This window comes from Ammospiza caudacuta, chromosome 3, assembly GCF_027887145.1.
Source record: "Ammospiza caudacuta isolate bAmmCau1 chromosome 3, bAmmCau1.pri, whole genome shotgun sequence".
In the NCBI taxonomy this organism is placed as follows: Eukaryota; Metazoa; Chordata; class Aves; order Passeriformes; family Passerellidae; genus Ammospiza; species Ammospiza caudacuta.
Window position 1 is genome coordinate 43786890 of NC_080595.1, and position 10881 is coordinate 43797770.

At 47.6% G+C, this 10881-nt stretch overlaps 1 protein-coding gene across 1 annotated transcript in view; it reads right to left on the reverse strand.

The window, feature by feature from the left end:
• The window catches only part of FRMD1 (FERM domain containing 1), a 41019-nt gene extending 32661 nt beyond the window's left edge, over nt 1–8358 (reverse strand). The window contains exon 1 of the mRNA XM_058801751.1: nt 8289–8358. The gene's annotated coding sequence lies outside the window, so the exon portion shown is untranslated. The remainder of the gene's footprint in view (nt 1–8288) is intronic.
• Nucleotides 8359–10881: the final 2523 nt, after the last annotated feature.

The following is a 10881-nucleotide window of genomic DNA, read 5'->3' on the forward strand; positions in this document are numbered from 1 at the left end:
TAAAGACCTCAAGTATGAACTTATCTTAATTGTCAAACGGCTGCACTGGACGTTCCCTCTCACAAGGGATATCACAGCCAGTGAAGACACTCATAGGGCTCAAAACAGAACTGAAAGTAGGACAAAAAAGTTACCATAAAACACAAAAACAGGCACACAGATTCCTTTGGACAGCTGAAGAAACTGACTCCCACTTCTCCGTAGCCTCTACAATAAAAAGTTTCTGGAGCGTTTTTCCCCACACCTGCTTTTTCCATTTGAATTTTTAAGAGAACAGCTGTGGACCCTTGGAAGAGGGAAGTGAGAAAGGCAGAAGAGAAAGTGTTTTTCTTATTATGATTCAAAACAAATGAGCTTGTAGATTGTCCCACAACAGGTAAGGGGTTAAAGAAAAAACGTCCTTAATCTGAAGGGGGAGGTCAAACACAAGCTCAGCTCAACCTTCTCTTCTTTAGAGGTATGTTAGGATGTGATAAAACATAATGAATCATTAACTTGCTAGCAATGCATGTTTACACCTTTCCTTTTTTTTTTGACAAAGTTGTGAGTCAGGAGTAACTGCCCAATGAAAACAAGTGACCAGAAGGAATGCTCTTACTTAAACATACACAATTTCAGACTGCCCATATGCCATTCCTTTGTTTACCACAAATTCCAACCTCTTAACCTCAATTAAACCATAAAAGCTCCAGCAAATGCCCTGCAGATGAATTAATAAAAGCTGAAGTCAATCATCAGCCTCTGGGACACTCTACAGGTTGTTTGTTTTTGTTGTGCTGCTTTTTTTTTAACTAACATTCATGTTTTAGCTCCTGAAGAAGTGCATTTTGAGATGCAATTGCTTGGTCAAAGGCCCAGCAAGTCTATCAATTAAAACAGTCAAAAGCACTATTTGTTTGTATTCTTCTGGTATCAGACAGGAGGCTTATTAGAGCCCAGAGTGGTGGCACAGCTTATTTAGCAGTGTTTATTTTACCTAAACACACATGCAGAGGATCTTTGGAAAACATGCCTGTCATTAACTTCAAGCCTTCTCTCACTAAGCAGCTCAAACATGGTCATAAAAACTCAATTAAATCTTCCCCTCCTCTCTCCACGGACCCTCAAGTCGCCTCCCAGCACAGGACCAGAACCTCAGCACTTGCTGGATACAAGCAGGAATGGATGAGGTTTGCCCCAGCAAGGCAGAAAAGAGCAGCAGAGCCCCCCATGGGAGGAAGAGGAGTTGAATGAGAAGGAAGGAGCCATTTGCTTCAGGGATCAGCAGGATGGCTCACTGAAACACCACCCAGCATACACCCAATGGCACAGGGATGTCCTGCCACCACTGAATTTGGGGCCATGCCACTGCCAGCCTGTCTGGGAGAAGGTCTCATCCAGACACCATGTGGGTACTTGCAATGAACCATTTGTTTTACACACTAGTTCATAACACCACAGCAAATTGAGTCCTAAGTCTCATTTCAGCCTCTAGGTACAGCTACAACCTCATCTCAAGGGGGATAAAGAGAACAGATGAACGAGCCATAACTTACCAACTCAGAGCAGCAAAGCAGAACAAAGTTCTTATCTATCAAGAAAAAAAGCACAGGTAATTCTGTGCTTCTCTTACAAACACCTGGAAACATGCTTTTTAAGGTTTATTACAGTAAAACATCTGCTTTTGCTAGAGCTGATAGAGAATGAGCACCGAGCATCTTCCTGATGAAACCTTACCACAGTGGCCCTACAGCCTCCCATCAAAAATTGTCCAGAAACATTAAGACTCTTCTTAATATTTTCCAGACACCATCCAGAGATCTCTTAGGCTTCTAAGAACACTAGACTCTTAGGCTGCAGTTTCACAAACAGCTTAAGCAGCTTTAATCAAGGCAGTCCTGCAGCAAGACAGACAGACAACTGCCTGGAAACAAATCTGCCTTTGGCAGCAACCCACACCTGGGCTGCCTCGTACTCATGATGAAACACAGTCATAGAACTGAAACCCCCCTTCACCTTCCAGGTATTTTGCCCCCTCAGATGCACAGTGTAGGGCACCAGTACTATCTGCAAAAGAGAGTAATAAAGAGCCTGAGCAAGTAAAAGATGTCATGATGGCATGTATAAGCCTTTCTCAGCAATTTTAAAAAACTCCACCCACCTCCTTTGACTAACCCCTGCAATGATGAAAATTTCTCTGAGAAGATGCATCAGCCAGGAAGGAGTGGAAACAAAGTTGCTTGTCAGGGCAGAAAACAAGACTGAAGCTAAATAGCTTTATGTCATGGCTGTAAAATGATGTGAAAAGTGCCACCTGTGACCAGCAGTCAGGACAACTAGGTCACATCCTGCAGCAAACTCCCAGGAGCACATGGACTTTTCAAATGTGTCTACCTCAGCATCATTCCAGGACTAGCACAACACATCCAAGGGCAAAGATGCCACAGGGAGGTAAGGTACCAAATTTGGTATCCACACACTGCTCTTTGGGTAAAATACACACCTTTCTTCAAACACTGCACACTGCTTTGTAGGAAATCGCTATTCACAGCCATTGAACAAGGAACACCAGGACACCTCCAGTCATTTGGGTGCTCTGAAGAACTGGATTCCAGAACTGGTGCAGTTTGGCTGACAGATGCAACACTGACAGCAGAGACAGTTGGCTTCAGCCCACGGAACTGGGAGATCAACTTAGCAGGCTTTCTGCACCTGCTCAGGTGTGACCACAGTCCTCTCACAGGACAGAAGTGTGGGCCTGATCCCCACCTTTCCTTTAGGATTCCTCAAGAGGTGCAATGCAAGATACCCTCAAAAGCTCCAGGGCTGTGAAGCCAAGCAGATGTGATGGGGAAATCACTGAGCGTTGGTCTTAGATACCAGCCAACATCCTTTTTTCCTGTACAAGCAGCACTCCTTGGTGACACTGAGCTTTAACAGTAGCAAGGAAAATGCTTTCTCACTTGTCTTCATTGCAGGATTAGATGCAGCTCTTAGGCCTGACTGCTCAGGCTCCCCACCTTTGTGCTATACAGTCTTCCTGCCCCTCATCAAGCAGTACAAGTGAATCCTGGAACAGAAAACATGCTCTAGTACTTGTAACTCTTCTGCTCTGCAGCCACACACAATGAGTTTAAGAAGAAGGGATCTCCCAAAATTCTATGGGCACCCCTTCCTAACCTGGGGCCATGCTGCTATGACACTGTTGGCTGCCCTAGTCCTTAAACTCAAAGATAGGGACAACTCTCCTAACCCAGGGATGCTGGCATTCTCTTGCAGCCAAATAAAAGTGACTCATGGTTTTGGGTGCACAAAGTAGTCCTGAAGGAGAGGAAAAAATGCCCAACAAAGGACAGAGCACCAAAGGAGGTGCTCCTGCAGCACATGGAAGCGCGAGGGCAGGGCAGCAACGCAGGACCACGCAGGGTACCTGCCACGCTTCCATCCACCTCTCCCATGGGAAGAAGAAAGCTCCTCAGCAGTTTGCCCCCTTTGAGGACAGCACAACATGAATCACTTCATGAGCTTAATATTTAGCTGAAGCAAAACTGAGTTCAGGAGCTCTTTGAAAAACATAGACAATGAGTATTAAAGGCTTCAGGCAAAAAGGGACGAATTAGGATCTCACAGGGATAATGTTTTTCTATTATTTTTAAGTGATGGAAAGTGGCTTTGAATTTTTGTACACAAAACCAGGCAGCCTTTTAAAATACATTATTTTATCAGTACTACGTGCAAAACTTAGCAATGTACACATTTTAAAGAACACCCAAAGTGTAAAGTCTGCATCTAGAGCATGCAATTCCTTTCTAGAATGCTTATTTACCTGGGAAGACAGTCTTCTTGTGGGAAGATAAATGGATCAATTGATCCTTCCTTTTCTCTGAATGGTAAATGTTGTAGTATGTACTACTATTTTTGTAGTACATACAGTACTTTTTTGTACCCTATAGCATCTGAGTATTGACAAACAGTTTCTATTGCAATGAATTTCATTACTGCTGCATAATCTACTAATGGACTTGTTTATTGAATACCAATCACTTATAAGTCTTTCTCATATTTCATAAATCAGGCACATTAATTAAAGTTTAAGAGTAAGTGGCAATTTAAGGTATCAATTGGCCTAGACAACTGCAGAAGCATGAGAAAGAACCAGCAAAATATGGCATTGGGCATGAGCCAGCCTCAGTATCCATTACACCTCACACAGAGCAGCTGCAAAGGAAGCCTGGTCAGAAATGCCAAGCTCCATTTTCTCAGCTGGATCCCTAACACACATCACATGAGGCCTTGCAAAATTAAGAGAAGTGAATTGCTGGAATAACCGTTCAGTAACAGCAACCTTGTCACCCCTCAAACACACCAACATGTCCCTTTTGAGATGGATCCTTAGGGAAATCTCATTTATGGGCATACAAGTGCACAGCTAGGAGTGCAGCAAAGCAATGCTGGTCCAGAATCTGCATAAGAACAAGAACTGAGATACCTCAATTTAGCAGTCCAGTGCCTGGCAATTCTACCTTGTAAATTGCAGCTCTTTACTAAAGACCATTCATCTTTTCTATCTATGGGAAACGGGAGAGGCAAAGTAAGGCAGCAAGTTCTTTACAATAAGGGAAAGCCAGGCTTCCTTCACAGGCACAGCAACTGCCAGGAAACTTAGGAGGAGCAGGAGAGCAGCAGCTAGACATGGATTCTCTACTGGCAACTCAGAAGAGAAGCACCTTCCTATACTGTGCAAATTGCAAATGCATGACACGTCCTGACCCAAAAGCCTATCAGTTAATTTTCCAACTGGAAACATATTCCATTTTTAGTCTGCCAAGGCTATAAACAGGATTTCTCCCAAGGGGATCCATTATACTCTTGCCTCAAGCACAACAGATGAGATATACTCTTCTACAAGTCTGTCTTTGCGCAAGTTATTTTACAGGGATAATATTTTTTCACTTGAGCTACACTGGACTGATTTGGAATATATCCCTAAGACTCCAGAAGTCTGTTGCAGAACTGTCCAAAAATTTCTTCATTGCTATTCTCACCAAGATCTTGTAACAATTACAGAAGCAGCAGACTACAAAGTCTTTATTAAATAAATAAAGAAAGAGCAAAGCATAATTATAATTTCACAAGCAATACCTTGAGCTGCAGGACAAATAAGGAGAGACATGGGTAGGTTTTTTTTTTTTTAAACTATGTAACAAGTTCTTCTGAGTAGGAATAGCTTCGCCACCAGTAATAACCATGTAAAAAAATAAATTGGCTTGCTTCCCCTGAGGAAGGGGAAAGTCCACTGCTGATCTCATTGCATTTGAATCACTATCTAAATATCCAGACCAACCAGGCAGTTTCTGCATCAGTTTGCTTCTAACTTTTTCCCCCCCTAAAGTGTACAGATAATCTTGAAAATATTCAGAGCAGAAAGGAATACTGATTTATGTGAAGTGGACAAAAAGAATAGATAAAACTCCACCTGGAACACAGCTTGCCTCTGTTACTAGTGTGAAAATGCCAATCTGCCAATACCTTGATAAAATTAACACAAACAGCAGGGTCTTTATGATTAGATGCAGTTTCAGAGACTGCACACAGCACTGTCAGACATCAGCTTTAGCAAAGCAATGGGGAAGACACAGACAAAAAAAGGAACAGAACAAAAATCCCCCAGCCTTACAGAGTGCTGCACTTTTGAGGTGATGCTGAATTGTGCAAAAAGAGGAAATAGAGGGGAAAAAGGAAAAGGCAAACATAAGAAATGGTTAAACAAGAAGCAAATTATCTTCTGTGATTCTCCAGGGAGCAGCTCCTCCTTGCCAGAGGATCTTGTTTGGGCCAAGCCCACCATTTGTCTGTGCAGAGTTACTAACCACACTAGGAATTAAGGTACCACTGCTTAACACCAGCGGGATAATCGAGCAGCAGCGCAGTAACAGGGGACTTTCTGCAAGAAAAGAAGAGTAACCCTGGAGCACAGTAAGCATGCAAGCCATTTTCATTGTCTCACTTTGGAGGAACAGTAGGGCAACGACTTTACTACAAAAGCCAACTGATAGAGAGCCAATCATTGGATTCATATGTTTTTTACCTGCAGTGTTGGGAAGACAAAAGTGCTGTAGCTTTAAAGTACTATTAGCTTTGATTAAAAAAAAAAAAAAAAACAACTAAAATATAACAAAGAAAAAAAACCCCAAAACCCTATAAAAATTCACCCATTAAAAAAAAAATCTAAATTATATAGCCCTGGGTCTAAAAACTTCTATCAGAAAAAGATGAGAAAACCACATGTAAATCCAAACCATTTTGGTGTTACTGGTATTTAACCCATTTTATCAAGTTTGTATTAAAAAATCCAGTTAACAACAACAAAAATTCTAAGGAAGGGAAAAAAAACTGCCCAAAAAGCACAGACACATTTTTCAGTACACCACTGCAAATAATCACTAACACTCATGTTCTTCAACAGTATTGTGTAGACTTATTTTTGTCTTACTCTTTTTTTGTTTCCTCCCCTCTTTTCTTCCTCAAGGTGATCTCTACAAGAAACACAACCCCCACTCACCTCTTAGATCCCATTTTTTTCTGATTTGACACTTCTTATCTGAAGCCAAAACTGGCTACTACACAGACTCCCACCACCACCAGTGCTGAAAGCAGAACACTTAGATTAAGAGTGTTTAATTGTACATTTAAATGGGAGGAATAAACAACAGCGAGGCCAAGGCATTCTGTTGTCATTAGAAATTTTCCAGGAACAAAATAAAAATTAAAAACGCTACACAAATTAATGGGCCACCAATGTTCAAACAGTTGTGGTTTGTTGGTTTGGGTTTTTTAAAACATTTTTGAAGTAAGTATTTATTGTCAGGGCCCGAGCATCACAGCCGTACTCTGAAGAAGGGACAAGGTTCAGACAGTGTGCTAGTTTTCTGGTGGGGTGGAAAAACACAGATGTGCATTTTAAATGCCACAGGGGAGTTAACCTGAGAGCCTGTCACTGCCGAACAGCAGGAGAAACATCTCTCGATGCGGACGATGACGACTTCTCAGCACAAAGCCTTTCCCTGGAAATTGTTATCAAAAAACAATTCCAAGAGGCGGAGGAACAACGAGGTACGGGGATTTCTGCCTTGCTGACGCCCACCGCCTCTCCCGCAAGCACAACCTGCGGGGACACTCTGCTCCCGTCCCGCCCCGTACGGTGCATCCGAGTCCCTCGGGGCAGTCGGACCACCCAGACCAGCCCCACGGGATGCCTGCAGCCCCTCGGGATGCCTGCAGCCCCACGGGATGCCTGCAGCCCCTCGGGATGCCTGCAGCCCCACGGGATGCCTGCAGCCCCACGGGATGCCTGCAGCCCCTCGGGATGCCTGCAGCCCCACGGGATGCCTGCAGCCCCACGGAATACCTGCAGCCCCACGGGATGCCTGCAGCCCCACGGGATGCCTGCAGCCCCTCCGGATGCCTGCAGCCCCTCCGGATGCCTGCAGCCCCACGGAATGCCTGCAGCCCCTCGCCCCGAGGCTGCCCCACAGGCTGGACCCGCGGGGCCGCGTCCCTGCCAGTGTCCCTCGGCACCTGCGGGGCAGGTGGCAGCCAGCCGAGCACCAGCTGGGACGCGTCCCACACTCGTGCCGCCGTCCGGCCCCACGGGGCTCTCTGGGACACGGCCAGCCGCCTCGGGTGTCTCCCGAGCGCAGCCGGTGTGTGGCTGATCCCGCCCCAGCATCACCCCATCATCCAGCGTCAGCGAGACCCACCGGCGGGGCCCGGGCCACGACACCGAGATACGGATAAATCACCACGACCCCAGGCTCCTCCAGAGCCCCATTCCCTCCTGCTCCCACCTTGTGCCTGCCCGCCCCCGCTGCCTCCGCCCGAGACCGCGCAGGGACACCCACGGCGGCAGCTCCGACGGGAAAACCCCCTGATAACGTGACAGAGCCGGAGATCGCTCCGGCCGGCGCTCGCACCGCCCATCCAGCCACAAAGTTGTAAATAGACTTTCGCAGCCGCAGCCGCGCGGTGGGACCGGCGGCCGCAGCACGGAGCCCTCCCGGCCCGGCGGGCAGCGCTCCGCGTCCCGGCCCCGCCATTCCCTGCCCCGGGCGCAGCCGGAGCCCCGCGGGTCCCTCCGCTCCCAGCGCCGCCCGCAGCCGCACCGGCACCGCTCCCACCCGGGACCCGTCCCGCTCGCCTTTGTCCCCCGGCAGCTCACCGGCACCGGCACCGCGCCGCCTCCCCCCGGTGCCGCGGGAGCCCTGGGACACCCCTGGCCGCTGTCCCCGCAGCGGAGCCCGCGGACTCACCGGGGGCGCCCCGGCCGCGGAGCTCCTGCGGCCTCTCGGTGCAGCATGCAGCGCCGGCAGGAGCGGGGCGGGCGGCGGGCGCACGCCGGAGCCCCGGGCGGGAGCGGCGCTGGGGCGGGGCCAGGCGGGGCCGCACACGGGGAGGGGGAGCCGCGGGGGCGGGACGGACGGGACGGACGGGACGGGCGGTGTGTGCCCTGCCCGCGGTGATGGGGGGCTGCCGGCGGGGCTGCCAGGCCGTTCTGGTTTGGTGGGCACTCAGTCCGTCGTACGGGCAGCAATGAAGTTTGCCTAGGGGAAATTGCAGCTAAGAATGACCACAGCAAGTCACGGGAACTCGGTCCGGGTGGCTGTGCCGCCCGGCGATGCTGGCAGGGGGAGATGGCTCAAAGCGTAAAGAGGTGCCGTGTAAGAGTCGGGATCGCATCTGGGAACTCCGCGCCTGGAGTTTCGGGCGCTGGGAGCCACAGTGCTCGAGAGGGAGGTGCTGTGCTGCACGCATGGCATAAACCCTCTTGTTTCCCTCCCTCATCTGTGTTATAATCTGCTTTTTAATGTAGTAATTTTCTGAAAGAAGGCGGACATCATCTCAAGTTCTGTTGAGTTGCTCCCTCACGAGCAGGTTGTTGCTCAATTTCCCCACATATCCAGTTCCATGTGAGGCTGCAGCCGGCACGGGAGCTGGGCTGGCAGCATGCTGTAAGGGGAGCAGGTGGAAAGGCTTTTGCACAGAGTTGCTCAACTGTATAGCAAAAAAAAAAAAAAAAAAGAGAGATTTGCCCAGGAGGAACCTCAAGAGTGAGCCTGACTTGCTGGTCTGGCATGGCCACCTGACAGGGTGATGTGAGCAGGGCACCAGGTCACCTGTACTGACCCCCAGGTTTTAATCTTGCATTTGAGATTGGACACAAGACTAGCTAAAATCTGAGCCCTGCCAGGATGGATAATAAAGAGGACAGCTTACTTTTGCCTCTTCCCAGCTGGACTGTAACAGTAAGGCTGCTCTGTGAGCAGAGGGAACATCTCATTCCACAACAATCTTCTGAGAGAAAACATTGTTGTCATACTCATTATCTCTGCAAATGGACAGGCACCTCATTTCAGGAGTGGCTCCAGGGCTGTGGGTCCTAACTGAATAGAGGCAACTCCCAATGGCTGAGGTGAAATCTTTCATGGCTTGTCCTTTTGTTAAGCCAAGACTGATCTATGTAGTTGCCCTCTCAGCATGCCAGCTGTTTCTAATGCTGTTCTGAGGTGCCTAATGCATGTTTTCACGGGCAGCTGACTTGGCATGACATCTTCTTTCTGTCCATAGAAACATGTCACACTGTCCATTTTTATTCTGTACCATCTTCTGTCTCCTTCACTCCCTTTGCTCATGGTTGTAGCACCTTCCTTAAGCCAGCACTGGAGCACTTCAGATTGTTAACTGGTCAGTCTCACTAAATGGACAGAAAATTCCAGCTTTTTGTTGTTTTTTGGGTTTTTTTTTTGCTGGAAGAGTGGTCTGCTGTATTGGTGGATTTGATTGTCTCACGGACTGGTCCAGCCAGTGCTGGATATCTTGTAAGATCACCTAGTCTTCCTCATTTATTTTCCAGGATGAATTTGCAGGACTGAATGCAAGGGCACAGGATCTAGTGCCCAAATGTAGGCTCTGTTGTTGAACCTGTTCTTGTTTATCCTGCCCTGTACCATGCATGAAGCCTGCAGCAGAGCCAGCACAGTCACAGTGGGACTTGCTGCCATACTCTGACAGCTAGTGGAGAGCTTGAAATGTTAGCAAACAACTCTGCTGCATTCTTATGGGTTTTGATAGTTTGAAAAATAAAATGTTACAGTACCTTACAAACTCATGGCTCCAGTTTCTGTGAGAAGGTGCTTTAGCTATCACAGGAGGCCAGCACTGTGCCTAGGCTGTTGAGACAGGGGTGTGCTCTGTGGCACACCACCTTAACCTGCTCTCCTCATCATTTGCACTAGAATCCTTAAGGCTATTTCCTTCCCACAGACTCTGAGTAGGAGAGTGAGAAAAGCATGGGTCATGTGCAGGTGGTGTTCCCAATGTAGCCGTGATTGAAATGGAATTTAGCACAGAATGTCAGGTAGCATTACCTTAATTGGAAGTATAGCAATTATCGCACATAGCTGGTCTTCTAGGATTGTGTGGCACCCTAGAGAAAACAAGCTGCGTTTTGAGAAACATCAGGACTGCAGGAAAACTGAGATAGTGTCAGCCTGTTTGTTTTTGAAGGAGACATCAAAGTGTTGAAGATATCTGTGTTCCAAGGAAATACCACTGCAAGTTTCCAAAGCATCAACTCCAGGTCTCCTTCTTGCAGGGCTGATAAGCAGTTTCATCCAGCTTGCTCTGTAAAGTGGAAGCAGGAGAGGGGGATTTGTGGATTGCTTCTTAAAAGCTGATGTCTTCAGAAAAAAGAGCAGCTTTTATAAGCCAATGCCTCATGCAGAGTCATACTGGAGTCAGAGGGACCCCATGCAAAAATAAAAGTTTGCATAAGCAGATGTCTTTACTCATGGTCTTGTCTGCATTGCATGTAGGCAAAGAGATCTTCTAGTGCAAAAGGGAAAG